This window comes from Palaemon carinicauda, chromosome 29 (assembly GCF_036898095.1).
Source record: "Palaemon carinicauda isolate YSFRI2023 chromosome 29, ASM3689809v2, whole genome shotgun sequence".
Taxonomy (NCBI): domain Eukaryota; kingdom Metazoa; phylum Arthropoda; class Malacostraca; order Decapoda; family Palaemonidae; genus Palaemon; species Palaemon carinicauda.
In genome coordinates, this window is record NC_090753.1 from 49,976,545 (window position 1) to 49,986,544 (window position 10,000).

Consider the following 10,000-nt stretch of genomic DNA (forward strand, 5'->3'; position numbering starts at 1 on the left):
TCAAGTTATGTTAAGCTAAGTTAGGTTAATATGTTTTGAATTATCACGCACAACTACTCTACACTTCTACTGAAGAAGAACCATGTTAGATGTCCTGACCTGCATCTCAAAAGATGACCATTGGAAATATTAATGTTAGAATATTAGAATTAACTGCCTGCGTAATACTAGGCAGGCAGTTAATTCTAATAGCCAGGCCTTCTTCATCATGTGGCTCAATACTACACATTATTCTAGAAGTTTTATTCCAGCTGTTACCAAGTTGTGGAATGATCTTCCTAATCGGGTAGTTGAATCAGTAGAACTTCAAAAGTTCAAAGTTGGAGCAAATATTTTTATGTTGACCAGGCTGACATGAGTCTTTTTCTAGTTTATATATGACATTTTTGTTTTTGACGTTGTTAATAGTTTATATAGGATATATCTGTTTTGACGTTGTTACTGGTTTTAGAATGATTTATTATTAATTTATTCTCATCATTTATTTATTTCCTTATTTACTTTCCTCACTGGGCTATTTTTCCCTATTGGAGCCCTTGTGCTTATAGCATCTTGCTTTTCCAACTAGGGTTGTAGCTTGGCTAGTAATAATGATAATAATAATAATTAAGGAGATGGAATATTTGGATAATCACTCTGTATCAACTCGAGAAACTTTTGATATTTCCAAACGATTGAAATCGACAGTAGAATGAATCTTTATGATGTGTCTGAAGAATGAAGAGGGATGACAAATTATCTTTTTGGTGACAAAGATAACTAGGGAGGAATACACAGTCATCCTTTAATTTATGCTCTGATAAACTGGCATTTTTATAAATATGGATGAGTGAAAAGTCATCCAAGTATGAACAGAGGAATTACCCCCATATAAGTAGAGCTGAACTGACCATCATATTAATGAATAAGGATGAATGGGATATCAGCCATTTAAGTACGAATGAAAGTCATCCAGATAGAAAAAGAATGAATGAGACGTCACCCAGATAAATAAGAATGACTGGAAAGTCATTAATATAAAAATGAATGAATGTCGAGACGTCTTCCAGATAAATATGAAGGAATATAAAGTCATCCAGATAAAAATAAATGAAGGAGATATCACCCAAATAAATACAAATGAAAGAAAAGTCATCTAGATAGAACCGAATGGATGAGACGTCACCCAGATAAATACGAATAGATGGAAAGTCATCCAGATAAAAACTAATGGGACGTCACCTAGATAAATTCGGATGATTGTGACCTTATCCAGAAAAAACGAATGAATGGGACGTCATCCAAATAAATACGAATGAATGGGACATCATTCATATATATACACAAGAATGGAAAGTCATACATTGAAAAACAAATCAATGAGACATTACCCAGATAAATACAGATGAATGAAAGTCACTAGATAATAAGGAATGAATGAGAAGTGACCCAGATAAATACGAATGAATGGAAAGTCTCCCATATAATAACGAATGATTGAGACATCTCCCAGATAAATATGAATGAACGGAAAGTCATCCAGATATAAACGAATGAATGCGACGTTACCCAGATAAATTTGAATTAATGAGACGTCATCCAGATAAATACGAATGAATGGGACATCATCCATATATATATATATATATATATGCAAGAATGGAAAGTCATCCAGATAAAAACGAATGAATGAGATGTCTCTCAGATAAATAATTATGAATGTTAAGTCATCCAGATAAAAAAGAGTGAGTGAGACGTCATCCAGATGAATTCGAATGAATGGAACATCATCTAATCAAATACAATTGGATGGGACGTCACCCGTTAAATACGAATGAAGAGGACCTAATCCAGATAAATATGGATAAACAGACTATCATGCAAACCACGAACAGAGTTTAAGGTAAAATGGAAGTAGATGGAAAATAAATTCAAATATTGAGTCATTCAATTTAATTTCACGACGGAACATGCCAGTCATTTTCACCGCATTTCCCTTACTGTCAAAGAAATTAAATATTCGAGTGTACATCCAGTGCCAGATAGAGGGATCATGCACTGCATGGCAGCTCCATGGCATTTGCATGGGAAATTCCATTTGCCATTCAGAGCATATCCGGATTTCGACCGTTATGGCCCCAGGTCTTATTTGCATGGACTAATTGCTCGTGCAAAATTATGGCCCTGCTTTTGTATCACAAGCACCTAGATTGTTGGAGTGATTTCCTCATAAACTCTGGCATAATTTATTCGGGAACATTAGCTACAAAACGACTACATAAATTAATTAGATGCTAATACATCTGGCTCGGATTATCATCAGGTACACATACCATAATAATTTTAATGAAATGTAATGATTGTTTATTTATTAATTTTTATACACAATAATGGTAGGGTATGAATAGTGAATACCATATCTAGACTTAAAGAGCAAACATTGGAAGAAATCTCTTAAGCAACTTGGTATATTGTAAGTTCTTCACAACCCATCTCGACTCTCTCTTATATTACCGTCTTGTAAGACGTTCGGGTGGACATATAAGGAAACCTGATAATTTTCTTTAAATAATTTCTCCCGTTCACAAGTAAAGATTAATCTCTGATGTTTAAATTTAATCAATTACCAAAATGAAATGGAAGTAAATTTAGTAAAGGAATTTCCCAGCCACTAATTACATTTCCCATAATGAATTCGACATTGCTCATTCCTATAATAACATTTCAACTCAGACATTATGTCTTTAGAATACCGTGTTTCGATAAGATATTATTGAAACCACTTTCAATTATATTCCATGAGAATACTGATGCTACCCTGAGCCTGATGGTTATTAGTGATATAACAAAATAGGTAGTAATTAAGAATTTCTAAAGGGACATGAAATGTCTTTGGGGGCGTTTCCTGAAAAGTTTCTTGCGACACTGAAAGTACAAGAAATTAAATGAGCACTCTATCACAAACATTGTTGAGGTTGCAACGACCAAAGAATCTAAGCGGAGGATACGAAATGAGTAACTCTATCACGAAAATTTTCTCAGAGAATTTTGAGATGAACACTCTTTGCACTGTATTTAAAGGTTTAAAGTCTTTCACGAAAGGCAGAGGCAAATGAAAGTGACATTGCCCTATCAAGCAGGACAATGCCCTAGAGACTGACTATATATACATATGATCAGTGCCCAAGCCCACTCTCAACCCAAGCTAGGACCAAGGAGGGCCATGAAATGGTTGCTGATGACTCAGTAGATAGACCTATATTCTTCCTTAAAGCCCCCATCCTTCGCTCAAAAGGATGGTGTGGTTGCGGCAACCAAAGAAACTAACAAGTTTGAGCGGGATTCGAACCCCACTCTGGCGTTCACCAGTCAGGGACGTTACCATATCGGCCACTACAACCGATAAATTTGGAAACATGTAAATATAAATATCAAGCTTCCTGCAATTGATCTGATAATCTGATATTATTAAATCAATTGCGTGTGCCGTCAGAAATCACTATCTTTCACAAATTACATGTGTGCATGCATATCTATCTAAATGTTCAACCCTCATTTTTGACGGGTCGCGTACATTAGTTACATATAAAAATGAATATATGAATAAACGTTACATTTCATTACAATTATTATAGTATGTGTACCTAATGATAATCTTAGTAAGGTGTTTTATCAACTAATTAATGTATGTAGTCGCTTTGTAGCTAAAAGAATATATGTACCTGAAAAGTATTGTACCCGTGTAAAGGTTTAAAGGTCACTCATGAATGGCAGACACAAGGGAAGGGATAACTCCCTAGAGTCTGACCATATATACATTCATGGTTAGCGTCCAAGGCCTCTCTTCATCAATTTAAGATCCGGGAGGGACAGGCAATGGCTGCTGTACGCTCAGCAGGTATACACCTATAGGCTTCCACAAAATCCCCAATCTTAGGTCACAAGGATGGTGAGGTTGCAGACACTGCAAGAATTTATCAAGTTTGAGAGATGCGATATAATATGCGGTAGACATTTCATTTATATAAAACAGATTTTTCTTTCTATTTCATTCAAAATACTTATCATGTCTGCATCGAAGAAATGCGGATTTATAACTGAACGAAAATAATGATCATATTTATATCAGTGTTGTATTTTTCTTTTCTATTTTTTTTTTTTAACATCTGTCTTCATGATATAAGATTTCGTTCACGTTAGTATTAGATTTTATAATTCTGTAAATAAAGGAATGTTGTAAAATAGCTCTCACTTCATGGTACGAATTTGTTTTGGGAACCTAAATTTTATTGTAGTGCGTCATGCAAATTGCTCTCTCTCTCTCTCTCTCTCTCTCTCTCTCTCTCTCTCTCTCTCTCTCTCTCTCTCTCTCTCTCTCTCTCTCTCTTTTATTAACTTGAAATTGAGCCTCATGAATGGTTAGATTGAAATGACACTCAACTCATTTTACTATGAAAAGGGAATCTTACATTTTAACATCTTTCGAATGGTAAAACTTATATAAACACAAAATGAGAAAAGATTAATTTTACTTTTATTTTTTGAGAAAAGATTAATCATACATTTATTCTCTTGCAGGAGTAACAGCTCAGAAAAAGAAACATCAATCAAATGTTCTTACAAGATAATTAAATCTCCTTTGATTTTCTCTCATCAAGATAATGAAACTAAATAATCAAGCTATTTAATTATATAGATTTTTTTCAAAATTATGATTTAACTCTTTACATCCTAAAAGCTTCATTTCATTTTATATACTGATGACTTTCATCAATAATTCTTACATCTTAAATATCGTAAATGGATCCATTTTTTCATATTTGTTTAAAGAATGTAAACGTCCTTTTACCAATGATGCTTTTATACCAAAGACCTATTTCTTAGAAGATAATTATTACTAACGTTTATTTTCTATGAGAGATTTATTTTAATGATATTTTTATTCTTAAACTTCTCTTGTAGTACGTGATTTCCTTTCCTCACTGGGCTACTTTCCCAGTCGGAGCACTTTGGGCTTAAAACATCGTGCTTTTCCAACAAGGGTTGTAGCTAAGCAAATAATAATAATAATAATAATAATAATAATAATAATAATAATAATGATAATAATAATCTAATTATTTTTACATGTCACGATAATGTACTCAGGTTTTATTATACGAACTTTCTTTTTACACATAAATATGCTTCCAGCCTTTATTGATTATATCTTATCATATATTCAACTTTGCAAATTTATTTCAGCACTTTAATATGCTTCGGTCTTTCGACATTCTTCCCCAAAATACAAGTTATTATTTCCCAACCCTAACATCAAATCTTCTCCTTCTACCATAAGGGCTGTGGTGGCTTATGTGGTAACGTCACTGACTGGTGAACGCCAGACTGGGGTTCGAGTCCCGGTCAAACTCGTTAATTTCTTTCGTCGATGCAACCTCACCACCCTAGAGAGCTAATGATGGGGGGTTTGGGGGAGCCTCAAAGTCTATCTGCTGAGTCATCAGCAGCCATTGCCTGGCCCTCTTTGGTCTTAGCTTAGGTGGAGACGGGGCTTGGGCGTTCACCATATGTATATATGGTCAGTCTTTAGGGCATTGTCCAGTACGTTAAGGCAATGTCACTATCCCTTGCCTCTGCCATTCATGAGCAGCCTTTAACCCTTTAAGTCTTATTTGAGCATGCACTAAATGCTAACTGACTGGGATTCTCTGAGCTATCTGAATGATATATTTGAGTAAGGATTTCTACTTAACATATTTTCAAATCTCGAAATTGGTCAGGCTTAAGATTTTACTTTTTTAACTTGTTGCTGATGAGAGAGACAGAGAGAGAGAGAACTCACACCATCTCAATCAGCATATTTTAATTTCAACTAGCTCCATCAAGAAAAAAAAATATCCCATTTGTGAAGTGAGATTTTTATATTCATGTTTTTAAATAAGAAATTACTCTCTTCATTCTTCTTCTTCTTCTTCTATTGAATCAAGCAAAGTTGGTTCAGTTTGTTTAGGACACACAGAATAAGAATGAATGTACGTTCAATGATGAAAATAATCATGATAATAGTAATAGGTAGTAATAAGTAGTGGGTATTAGGTTGGCCAGGACACCAGCCACCCGTTGAGCTGTGAGATAATACCGCTAGAGGATTATTGGGTCCCTTAACATGCCAGACTGGTTACGGCTCATTTCTTCTTTGCCTATACATACAACGAATAGTCTGGCGTATTCTTTCCACCTTCACCTCTGTCATCATATACCTGACAATAATGAGATTACCAAACAGTTTTCCTTCACGCAAGGTGTTAACTGCTGCACTTTAATTGTTCAGTGGCTACTTTCCTCTTATAACATCAAACAAGAATTATAGTAATAAATGGTTATTCTTGAATATATATATATATATATATATATATATATATATATATATATATATATATATATATATATATATATATATATATATATATATATATATATATATATATATATACAGTATATATATACAGTATATATATATTTATATATATATATATAAGTAAATATATATGTATATATATATATATATATATATATATATATATATATATATATAAATATATAAATATATATATATATATATATATATATATATAAATATATATATATATATATATATATATATATATTTATATATATATATATATATATATATATATATATAAATATATATATATATATATATATATATATATATATATATATATATATATATATATATATTGTCAAAAAATATAAGTACCTGAAAATTAGTTGACAGCCCAAGGTCGTTCGTTCGTTCGTTCGTTTAAGAACGCCTTGCCTATAGCTAAGTTATATACAGTGGAATGGAGAATATATCTTGGCCAACAAGACGGGCTATTGCGCTCGGGCAGCCCGTAAGAGAGCTAGAGGTCAGCAATGGATATATCATTACTTGCAGCAATGCGGACTTGACCTCGCGTGTAGATTAAAGACCACTTTTCCTTAAAACGACTTCATAGAGAGGAAGTTGATGACACGGAAATTGATACGAATTACTTGACGACCATGACAGTGACCCATATTTTTATATCCGTATTGTGACCCTCTTCAGGAAAAGGATTGGCAGCACGAATATGCCATATATAAATATTATAACCAGGAGATATGTTAACATGTGAACCGAATCTTTTTAGTTTGTAAATATATCTGACAATGATTTTGCGGATTAAGTGGTGGGAAGATAAAATCTGGTACTGCAATATTCTTGTTGGCGGTATACACTTAATACATAATAACTGAAAATTAGAGGAAGATGTTATAACCATTATTCACGTGCGTATTCTAGCATCTTTTCAGTACGAATGATATATATATATATATATATATATATATATATATATATATATATATATATATATATATATATATATATATATCTTCTACGCCTCGGTTAGATTTCGCCAGTCGTATTTAGAGATTTTAAATCAAATCGAATTGATTTGATTTGATTAATTTATATATAAATATATATATATATATATATATATATATATATATATATATATATATATATATATATATATATAAATGTGTGTGTATATATATATATAACTGATTATACAAATATATATTTACTAACCTGCAAGTTTTGACTATACCCAAGAATCTAGACTTTTTGAGAAGAGCCAATATAGCAATTAAACTTGTATTTCAACCATGTATTTTGTACTTACCTTTCAAATCAATTCCAATCTATAGAAACATCAATGAAAGAAAGGTACCCAATTTATTGCAATACAGCGTTTTTTTTTTTTTTGTGTGGGGGGGAGAAAACGTTTTAGTTAGATTAAAATGATATCCATTAGCGGCATTTGAATAGATCCATTAGGTTGTATCATGACGTATAGAATATGCATCGAATGAGCTTTTCCAATGTTTACACGTCTGTTGTCATTCTATAGAGGAGAGGGGAAGGAGAGAGGGGAGGGGTAGGAGAGAGGAGAGATGAGGGGAAAGGGGAGAGGGGTGGTTGGCGAAGCGAGTAATCAAATAAAGCGTGCCAATCAATTTTTATTTTTGTTTATCAATTTTCATTTTTGTTTTGCTCATACCAAAAACTATTGTGCAGATTGAAACAAAGCTCTATTATGAATACAGAGTTGAATGAATGCCAGTTTATTACCTCCCCCAACGAAGTTGGAAGGAGGCTATATCATAGCCCCGTTTGAATGTGTGTTTGTTTGTGAACAGCTCCCTCACCAAAATTTTAATCACAGAAGAATGAAACTTGCAGGGATTAACTGTTATCTAAAAAGCTGCAAATGATGAAATTTTGGAAGGTCAAGATCACTGTCCAGCAGATGATCGAAAAATAAGCTGCCGCGACGGAGGTCTGCGCTCTACTGAGTGTCCCTGCAGTTTTTCGTGATATTATTTGCTCTAATCAAAGTGAACTCTTTTTGTTTGTTTTAATTCACTGGCATCGACCAAATAAGCATTGCTTCCCATTTTTGTCAGTCTAAGCACCTGCTATTTAGGGGGAACATAATGTGATATTTCATATTCTATTTTCAGATACTTTCTTATCTGAATTCCTGATTCCTTTCGTACCTGAATTCCCGATTCCTTTATCATCGCCATTCCCGATTATTTTCATCTATTTGGGTAACTAACCTCTATCAACCTTTACATGACAATATTTGTAGGGATCTTCGCACAGGGGGATCTCAGTCAGATGAATGGTCTTCCCAACCCAAGCGCCTGTCGAAAGGGACAAGATTCATAAACCTAATCAATGAATTGTGTGCCTGGTTGCAGATTGACTATTGTAGGTTGCATGGGAGGGAAATGAAATTATCCGTATCTCAAAAAGACAGAGTTTAAAGGATTAAGGTTTAAGGGTCATTCATGAATGGCAGGGACAGTGGCATTGCCCTATTAAGCAGGACAATGCCCTAGAGACTGACCATATATACATATGATCAGTGCCCAAAACTCTCTCCACACAAGCTAGGACCAAGGAGGGACTCAGCAGATAAACATATAAGCTAACCACCAAACCTCCCCATCCTTAGCTCACAAGGATGGGGAGGTTGCAACAACCGAAAGAACTAAAGCATTTGAGCGGGACTCGAACCCCAGTCTTGCGTTCATCAGTCAGGGACGTTACCAGAGCTGGCGTTTGCTGTCCCAATTGGATGAGATAATTCTCAACAAACCTGGAAAATGCAATTTCCATTTATCTTAGCGTTGATAACTTTAAATACTAAGCCTTAGAATTTTTAAGTTAATTTTTATTATTTTTTATCGTATAAATTCAAGAGAATTAAATTATTACTTTTACTGAGAGCAACAACAAGGTTAACACATCCTATCTTTTTATCTTTAAAATTACTTTTAATTTTCAATAGGATTCATAAATGTGTTAGTTACATTTCCATTTCCTATTCACGAGTCTGGCACTAAAATTCCATTTCATGGCATTTTGTATATTCTATTTGTAATTCAAATATGTTGCAATGCATTAGAGGAGAATAGCTTTAGAGCTTATGAATTCTATTTTTGGCGAGGCTACTGGATGCTTCTATTTGTTGTGAAGTGGAAGACTAAATATATATGCTTTTGGTTTATTTGGACACGATATCATGTTTATTAATATGTCTTTCTCTCTGTATCTGTGGGTCTGGTCAATGTCTGAAAGGGTAACCGCAAAGATAAAAATTTACATAGGATTTTTTTTCCATTTCTGGTCCTGTTTTGCTATACCCTAAATGATAAAAACTGTCATACTTTAATCGATTTTGCCCTTCAAGACTTTACAAACTTGCCATTACTTATTCAGTTTAACTCAACCTACACAGAATACGTAACATATCCTCGGGTATAATCTTTAGTACAAGGTCATAATTCAAGAGAGGTCATGAAAAGGCTCCGGAGAAACAGCAAATCGAAGAGAGTAATTTCGCTGCTGTAATGAAGCGCGTTTCAAAAAGAGTACTTTATTATTCGTGACTTAGAA